The 9,725-nt window shown below is 39.6% G+C and overlaps 1 long non-coding RNA gene across 1 annotated transcript in view; it reads right to left on the minus strand.

The window, feature by feature from the left end:
- The window catches only part of LOC103473362 (uncharacterized), a 24,407-nt gene that overhangs the window by 2,525 nt on the left and 12,157 nt on the right, over positions 1–9,725 (minus strand). The window contains exon 3 of the long non-coding RNA XR_535009.1: positions 8,885–9,066. This is a non-coding gene — a long non-coding RNA (uncharacterized LOC103473362). The remainder of the gene's footprint in view (positions 1–8,884; positions 9,067–9,725) is intronic.

Here is a 9,725-nt window from a genome sequence, read left to right on the forward strand (position 1 = left end):
TATATATATATATATATATTTTTTTTTTTTTTTTTAAAGGCTCTGTAAACCCATGTTGCTTATTGACTGTCAAATTTCTGAAACAGGATGGTTGGTCTCTTTCTGTCTTAAGCAAGTTGAGAGTAAATAATTCCTAATATCCCTTTCACTCTGTTCTGTAGTTGTGTATTAAGTTATGTGGCTTTAGGAAAATCCGGATCTCTACAAATCTGATTATATATATAATGTAATACCAAGCTGCCTCCAATATTTTGACCAAGTTAAAAAGTTTCACAAGTTTGCAACTAAGGGATGCAAAACACACTTCCAAAAATATGGATATTTGATAGCACTAATGCTACCAAATTTTGACCAGTGCTACCCAAATGCTGCAGTACTGATCCATTCATAACCTTACTGGATCTCATGCTAGGGTATGCAGATGCTTTGTCTTCACTAATGAAGATTTCCTCACCTTAGTATGCTTGATGGTTGAAGAGGCTCCAACTGAAATCAGCCCGACCTATTTTCTGATCAAATCAACTAATAATCATTTATCCATTTGAAGGCTCTCGTTCAGAGAGCAATTAACCTTCTGCCTAAGAAGGTAAGGCACTATTTAGTAAAAATTATAAAGTAACTCAGACGGCAGACAGGCCTGTCACAGTAATCCATTAATCTCATGTCAAATGAAAACAATCATTTTCACTTGTATAATTTATCATTTTTCTCTTTTTCTTGATGATAAAAGTCTTCAGTCTGGTTATGTGGTCTCGCCCAGCCCTTATTTTGAAGGACAGTTTTGTTTACTGAGACTTCATGATTAATTTTATTGTTTCCGTTTCTGTTTTTTTATTATTTTTTTTATTTTGGATATTTAAAATGTCTTTCAGTTCCAGCGTTAAATGTTCATTAGAATTTAAAGTTTATTGATCTGCAAGAATATGTTCCTGCATTATTATTACTTGAAAATGGCCTCAAAATAACAACGTTATTGTTTATCGCGATAACTTTTGGGACAATTTATTGTCCAGCAAAGTTTGTTATTGTGACAGGCCTAACGGTAACCTTTTTGCAACCTTTTTGAAAATGTTAGATTTTTTTTTTCCCTTTTACACTTATTATTCTATAGGTTTTGTTTGTCATTGTTGTTGGGATTGGGATTGCTGTAATCGTTGCCTTGACTCCATCCACTTTTTATGTTTACACATAGTTGTTGTGATCTGTCCTACCTGTGGCACTAATCAGACACCGTATGTATTTTAATTTTTTTTTAGATTCAAAAGCAGTTTGAGTTAATTGCTATAATGCCAATGAACTCAAACACAAACTACGTATTTTACTTTTTCTCTCTCTTAGTGCAAATCTGACCTGACACTGCAAGGCAACCAGACCCACCATGCACCAAAATAAACAACTTGTGTCATGTTTGATCTTTCATTACATAACATTTATAGTACATAAAGCACGCTTAGATTTGCATCGTAAGGCATCGTAGGGTGCAAAGATCAAATTTATGGCGATGGAATGGTCTTTCATGTTAGCCTGCTCCTCATAAAAGAGAGTAAAAAAATAAATTATTACTGAAAAAGTGGGAGCAAATGGTGCTGTAGATCATAAAAAATATTCCCCGAACAAATTTCAATGCAAGTGATATTTTGTAAAAGATTTGACAGATTAACTTCTTTTTTTTTTCTTTTTACCATTTCAACATAGTTTTGGATGTTAGCAGGAATGCAAAAAAGCTTCAAACGTCAACAACAGAGAACCTCTGCGTAGGGTTTTCATTTCCAACCCTGTCAAATGAGCTTTTAAATAAGATCACTCGTTGACTTACAGTACTTAAACACTCGGCTGACAGGGAGATGATAATGCACGGGCATGCTTTTATTTGTGTGTTTATGAATGTTTTTCTGCGAGAACAGACAGCAGGGCATGGATTGCATAAAAGAGTCCTGTAAACTTGCCAAACGTGATTTAAATAACCATGTTTTTCCTCTCCTTTGACTGGCAACATGTGGTGTTCATGAACAGCACATGAGGCGAGTCATAATGGATGCTCTTAGGATAGCTTTGTCTAGAGTGGTTCTTTCTTCCCTTTTAAAAAGCTAAAAACACACACTCACACACACTCATACATACTCACACATGCACGCAGAAAACATTTCCTAAGTCATAATTCAGAGACGGACCACCAGCTAAGTCCAATGGGAATGCGGCTTATACTCAGTATTTAGCTCACACCAATGTTCCAATCACATTATGAATTACAGCATTTGTCAAGGAGTGAAGACTTGGAATGGAGAAGGCTTCCCCACCCATCGTAAAGAGCATCATCTCCGCTTTTTCTAACCATAATTGGTCAGGGCTTCGGTGATGTCAGATGAGCATGTGCGGAGAGGAGAGAGATTGATCGCGTCTTGCTAGTACAGTGCGTGAGGAAGACGCACCGAATGTGATTTAACAACCCCCCCCCACCCCCCCGGCAACAGAACGCTTTTAGCAATTAACGGTTTGTGTACATGTTGTAGGGCTGAGCTTCTCCCCCTGTGATGTTTTTGATTCATTGACTTTTGGTCCCCCCCAGTAATTCATCTGATCCTGTTTTTGTTTTTTCGACTGTTCCAGCGTGGCGGAGCTGCTATCGATTACGTTTTCATTCACTTTCGTACTGTCAACTAGTCTCGTTTGGTCACGGCCGGTGAAGCTTTTTTCAGATCAGCGTGTGAGACAAATAGGAGGCAGCTGACAAACATTAGAGCTGGGTGTCTGTGAGCCATTCATTTTGGATTTAAGTCTCCACGTTTCGTGCACAAAAACCCGTCTCAAAATACGTCTTGAAACCTTAACCAAAATGTACTACTTACTAATTTGGCAAGTAAAACCCTGCATACTGTGCTCTGATAAAAGTATTTGTCCCCTCAGATATTTCTTTTGTTTTTGCTTTTTTGTCACAGAATACACGTTTCAAATCGTCAAACAGATTTCAATATTAGACAAATTGAGTTTATTTACTGAAGCAAAAAAAAAACCTCTTAAACCAATATGGGCCACTAAATGCTTACATAATTACCCTCTTAACCTAAAAAACCAGTGATGCCACCATTGGCAGCAACAACTGGCATTCAATGTCTTTGATAACTGGGAATGATTCTGATATTTTACATTAAAGGAATCACTTTTCTCAGCAGAAATGATTAATTGTATCCATGTGTCATTGGTCTTAAAGCATTTACAGCCTGTTTAAAGATCCACTTCTGCATCTCAATCCCAGATCATTGACCAAGTGCGCTTCATCTCGACTGATTGGGCCAGAGAGCAGAATTCACAACTCCATCAATTATGGGAAAAGGTTCAGGTCCTGAAGCAGGAAAGCAGACAGTCCACCTCTAACTGTGTCTTTAACAATCTCTGGTCAGTAAAGTGTGATTAAGATTTAACATTTTTAACCAGACATGCAGTCCAGGCTCATTAAAAGAAGCTGCAAGCGAGCACTTTAGCCTCGATATTTTGGCATCGTTAGCAGCTAATGGTTAGCAAGCTAATTTGCGCGGCTAGTTACAAAGCGACCTGTTTATTGGTAAAGATAATTCAGACCTTCTGTTGTTCGTCATTCAGTCCCTGTATCTTACATGTACCTGAAATCCATAATGCTGCCTCCAACACTTTTAAAGTGGTGGAGATAATCCAACAGCCAACTTTGTAAGCTAATGAGCATAACTCAAAAGCTTGTACTTTCTTTCTCACTCTGAAATGTATTCTCAAATATACAATGATTTATATTATTGATCTGACTTATCTATATACAATACAGGAATGTCATTTATATCTATATGACATATACAGATACAGATGTGATATGTCTGTATCTGTCATTTTCTTAGCATCCCTGTTGTTTCTGTTTGTTTCTACTGTATTTTTGATATTTTTTTATTTATGTACTCATTAGCACTGCCTTTGAGAGTTGCTTTTTTAAAAATTTGTTGTGCTTTCTTGCACGATGACAAGACAGGAAGTCTGATTCTGATATATCGTGCTTAAAACACTCATCATTTCGATAATTGTGTCAAGGTAGATTTAAGCTGACTGAGAAATACTTTTTTGTTTGTTTTTTTTCTTTACTGTAGTGAGATCTCATGCAACTCCGACTATAGACAAACCTACAACTTTTAAACTTAGCAAGGCTTAGATTTTAATTTGGTCATCTTTTTTTTAAAGCTTTTACACGGGAATCTGACATAGACGGTAAGTCATGCAGCTGAGGGATTGACAACAAACAAAGAATGTTGATGTATTGAGACAGTGTAAGGAGCAGGGGAAAAAAAGCTTTGTGCTTCAGGATACAAAAGCTTGAAAAACAATTGTGACTACAGAAAACTAGGGTACTGACATGACTGCAATTGACCCCATAGTTTTGAATGTCATGATATGTAACCGGGTTGCATTTTACAGCAGAAAAAGCACATCAGAAGCTTTTAATATTTACCCAACAGTTTCAGTGAGGACCCAGGTGACTGAACAGATCCTACAGGACTGGGGGAAAAATTAAATAGTTATTTCACTTCTGTGACTTGAGTTATCCACCTTCTCTCAGAGCAAAGAACAATTCAATCAAGTAAAGTTAAAAAGTTTAGGTTTTAGCTCCCTCCGCTAATGTTCTTATCAATAAGTTGCTTTTATAGCCCACTTGGATTCATGTGCTTCACCGTCAAAAGGCTGAAAAAAAAGAAAGATCTTTTCTAAAAACCAAGAAAACTAATAACTGTCTGATTGACACAACTGATTTTCCAAACAAAAAGAGTAAAGAAGTTAATCTAAAAGGGTTACATGTGATGAAGAAAAAAAGTGTCCCTGAGGCTACGGATGACATAAGAGGCATGGGAAAAACTGCTGCGCTGTTGGTGGCATTAAGGAAGTGGCTATACCTCCCTGCCAAATTTGCCGCTGGTAATATTGTGCAGATTTTACGCCTCGCTCTCGCCTCGCATGCGCTCCATGTAATGGGATAAACCACAACTTAAGACCACTATCATTTGGTGTATAATTTTCCTGAAGTGTTCTAAAAGCCACATACTGTTACATGCTTGTGTAAAATCGTGAAAGAACCAGACCCGGGGAGGCATTTTAGTAGAGCCACCGGCCTAATTATTATCTTCCAACTACTTGTGCGAGTGGGAGGCCATTGTGCCACCGCCGCACATACAGAATGCAGCAAGAGTCGCTCTGCGCGGCCACAGGTCGCCTCGCCCTAATGAGGAGCGGTCGGGTGGGTGGAGGGCGACAGACTCACTTGGCCTGTGTGTACGCGGGCCGCTGCACCCAAACTAAAGAGGGGATGCTGGTCTCTGGCATCAGATGACTTTACCGCTCTGGCTGCGTCAGGTGTCAGTGGACACCCGGCTTCTCCAGAGGTCAGAACACAGACGGCCAGTGTCGGTCAGGTCCCCTGCTTATCAGAGAACAGGGGCCTCCACGGTCCGAAAGCCTTGCACTGATCCAATCTCTAATTGGATCAGTGCATTGGTTTGAATCTCTGGGTGTACGTGTGTTTCTCCAGCTTTGTAAACTGTAAGGTTCCCACGTTCGCACATGGAGCTCTTCTTTGATTTCGTTTCAAAAGTAATCAGAGGCAACAAAACCGCCCTCGGTGTTTAAGCTCCAGCGGCCAGAGCCGACGGTCGTAGCAGTTTTCACGGTTAAACAGTGAAAAAGCAAAAGAACTTTCCACAAACACGATTGGCCTCGACGGATCTCACGACTCATTTATTTCTCGATTTCTTCGTCAACAACATGTCGATCACACGGTAAGCAAAAAAAAAAAACACACCTTCAAGATTTCCGAGAGTGTTTCTCTCATCATACAACCACCTCAATACCTCAAATATTCATGAATGAAAACCCATGTGTGCACCATACGCAGCATTTTGTCTTCGTCGAGGCAGAGGAACGCGTTGAAGTGAATGAGCGCTGAGGGAAATTCACTTACATGGAAACACATCTCTGGCAGGGTGATTCTTGAAATGCCTAATTAGGCAATAGCAGCTGGCAAAGGAGAAACCCAGCAGCCGGGTGGCCATACATAGTGAAGCTGTGTTGTAACTTCCAGGTTTCAGTTTTTGCGGCTTCCACAGAACTGTTGCAGGCTAAATGAGTAGCTTGTTTTTCATCTGCCTGTACGGAGGCTGAGAGACATTCTTCTCTCTTTTTTTTTTTTCTTACTAAATTCACAGGAGGTCTCTTCAGAGGGATTGACTTGCATTTGGCTCCAAGTTGTTCCCCCATTACAGATACGTTCTGATTTTTTCCACTTTTTTTTCTTCTTTGCTTTCTTGTACGACGTACATGTTAAACAAAAGATTAGACAAAAAATGTATTAATGTAAATAGAAAATTCAGCTTTGAAATGTTGAGCTTTAGCTCACTCTTCTTTGAAGTATTGCTTTAAGTCTAAATGTCACTGAAAAGTTATTTTTCAGAATAAATGTCCCAATAAATGGACATTTACAACATCTGAATGTCGTCCTCAAATAGGCCACAGTATAACCTCACTTCAAATCCTTTCAGCATTTAGAGGTGGACTTGTTGAAGTTGATAGCTGGACATTCTCGTTTTGATGGAGAGCAGAATTCATGGTTCTGTGTGTTGACTGTCATGTTGAACTTCTTTATTTTACACCAGGGGTGTCAAACTCCAGTCCTGAAGGGCCGCTGTCCTGCAGTTTTTAGATGTGCCACAGGTACAAAACACCTGAATCAAATGGCTTAATTACCTCCTCAGTTCTCCAGAGCCTTGCTAATTACTTAATTATTCTATTCAGGTGTGGTGCAGCAGAGGCACTTCTAAAAGTTGCAGGACACCGGCCCTCGAGGACTGGAGTTTGACACCCCTGTTTTACACCGTTAGTTTGACGTTTGCTGTAACAGGACACACCTTCCGAAAAATTACACTTTTACATCTTCCGTCTACTTATTTTTCTTTTTTTTTTTTTTTTTAGCCCACATGAACTAGGCCTACATTTTGACTTTGGAACTCTCCCACTAATTAAATTTTTTCCAAATATAATTATTTCATTGCAAACACCTCAACTGAGGTAAGTAAACCCTGCAGTCCTACAGATGTTGATCTTGTTTTTTTCTTTTTTGTTTCTGCCCTTTGTGGAGTAATTTTGCTAGCCTGGCTGCTCCTGTTCAGTTGTTTTTAATGGCCCTCACTGGGCGCACCAAAGCAATAAACGCGGCTTTGTAAACCTTTCCGAACTCATAGAGGTCAATTATTTTCTCATGGGTTCCAGGTTGGGGAATGAATTGTTGCAGTTCGGGATCTTTTAGCCTACGTCGTGCTGTCAGACAGGTTCTACATGAATGATTATTCATGTAGAACCGCTATTCCCCTGCTTGGATCTCTGAGTAGCTGCCTCTCAGACTGCTAGGATCTCATCGTTCTCTCAGTCTCTGATACTCTTTGTCTGTTGCTAATAAGAATGATCGATCAGCCATTGTTATCATGGAAATCCTCACTGCGCCGCGGATTCCGGCTGGGGGGTTTTTCCTCTTCGTCTTCCTGCTCAAAACACAGCGCCGCTGCGCGCCCGCTTCGCGCCCGCTGCGCGCCCGCTTCGCGCCCGCTTCGGATGTTATCAACCCATGTTCATTCTTCAGGTTATCCTTTATATACAGAACAGAAACCGCTAAGATAAAAACTAATTACGAAGTGAATGCTGCCAGTCGAAATTTGCATTAATTTCGCGATCTCACTGCTTTTGCAGCTGCTCCGTTCACGCCGCTACTCCTTTCCGCTACTCCGTTCCGCTACTCCGTTCCGCTACTCCGTTCCGCTTCTCTGTCACGGTTACTTGCGCAACTTTACTTTGTTTCTCAGCAACAAAATACAGCCCATTGTTATTTATTGAAGATTTTACATTTCCAAAAACACAGGAATCTAATGTTTCGTTTCGTTTTGTACGTTTGGAAGCTCATTCCCTCTCACTTAATAATCGGAAAAGCCGGGGAATGGCGGCGCTTGAGATTTCTCTGACATTCGGAAAAATATAATTTACTAATTTTAGCATAACTCCGGTTATACTTGGCCCATTAACACAATTTAAAAACTGGTGTGTAGTTTATAATGTGGACTTTAAGCTCAAGTTGAAAGTGAGACTGAGGGAGGCGGAGTCTTGCTGCTACGCCGTAACAATCTAGACGTTAAAAAGAGCTATAAGGCTATGGACCCCTATGGTTTAACGGATCGATACTCGCGGATGAAAAATCAATAATTTCCAAGGGCGGAAAATATCGATATATATTGCCGAATCGATTTAATTATACAGCCCTAAGCAGGATCTAGTTTTAAATTGTATGTTGGTTGGTTGGTTTTTAAACTGTAAGAGTTTTTATTTTTTTGTGTGTTTTTTTGTGTTTTTTTATTGTTATGTTGTGTTTTAATGTACAGCACTTTGTATCAGCTGTGGTTGTTTTAAAGTGCTTTATAAATAAAGTTGGTATGGTATGGTTTGGTATTGAAGTTAGTTGAATAAATCTCAATGTTTAAGTGTGGCAGGAAAGCAATGTTTAAGGACAATTAATGACACTAGTGATGGTAAAGCGTAGGTTGCTCCGTTGCCAAACCTAATCATCTGAGAAACATTGTCCTGTTGAGAAAATGTAGTGAGATACCAATAACCACTGTTTCTGACGAAATATAAGATTTTACAGAACAACACATCTGTGTTTCAATATCTTGCAGAAGCCATTGGGTGAAGCAGTGGTCTGGCAAGAGCTCTAAAACTCTGACATAAGTGAAGGAACAACTATCTCAGAGTTGCTTTACTGGATTTGTAGAGGCTTCCAGTGTTGAGGAAAGTATCCGAGGTGGTGGAAGTAGGTAGTGAGTTTGAGTTAAATACTTACTGAGGTCTGTTCATTATTTTTAAATTGTTGCTTATTTCTGAGCAAGATGGGAGAAGTGGAACAGAAAGGTCATTCTGTTCCACTGATGAGTGAAAAGTTCCAGTAGTAGGCCGTCTTGGACAGAGGTAGGTTACCCAGGTAGGGAGATCTGATCTTAGCCAGCCTGGGGTGAGATCCTGGCGCTTTGAACCAAAACACAGAGAGACATGTGGTGAGTAGTGATAGGAACATTAGTCAAAGAGAAAGCTTAATCAGCACAACTAATGTGTACAATCAGGCACTGAGCGAGAGTCCTCCTGGGCCCTTAAAGTGGAGGCTTAATGAGATGATTGAACTACTAAGGTGAGTCTGCAGCAAACTGTGTGCTGCTCTGCCCTGATCTGGGAAATTAGTGCTGCAATCACAACACCATTTCAGATTTGTGTGTTTGGGGCATTAAGGGAATTTTACTGAGCGTAAAAATATTAAGTATACCTACTACCAACATAAAAGTACATCTACTGTTCCTGCTCATGGAGTGAATATATATATTGATACTGGAACACTTTGTTTCTACTCACTAAAACAAAACTTTAATATCTTTCTTCTTCTACTGCTCTTGATTGGCTTGTTGTTTGTTTTATCTGCTGTGGATATAGCGCCGCCCCTTGGCTGACTGCTCGAGTTGTCAATTATATAATCTTAGCGAGCCGGGCTTTCTATTAGTTAAGCTTGCATGTTAATCAGCAGTCCTCAATTGAACTTGTGTGACGTGTGAGTGATTTTAAACACAAATTACAAAAAATAACTTTTATTTTTACATAAATCTTGCCAAATAACACCAAATATACACATATATATA

The sequence above is a fragment of the Poecilia reticulata genome, linkage group LG12, assembly GCF_000633615.1.
Source record: "Poecilia reticulata strain Guanapo linkage group LG12, Guppy_female_1.0+MT, whole genome shotgun sequence".
NCBI classification, from domain to species: Eukaryota; Metazoa; Chordata; class Actinopteri; order Cyprinodontiformes; family Poeciliidae; genus Poecilia; species Poecilia reticulata.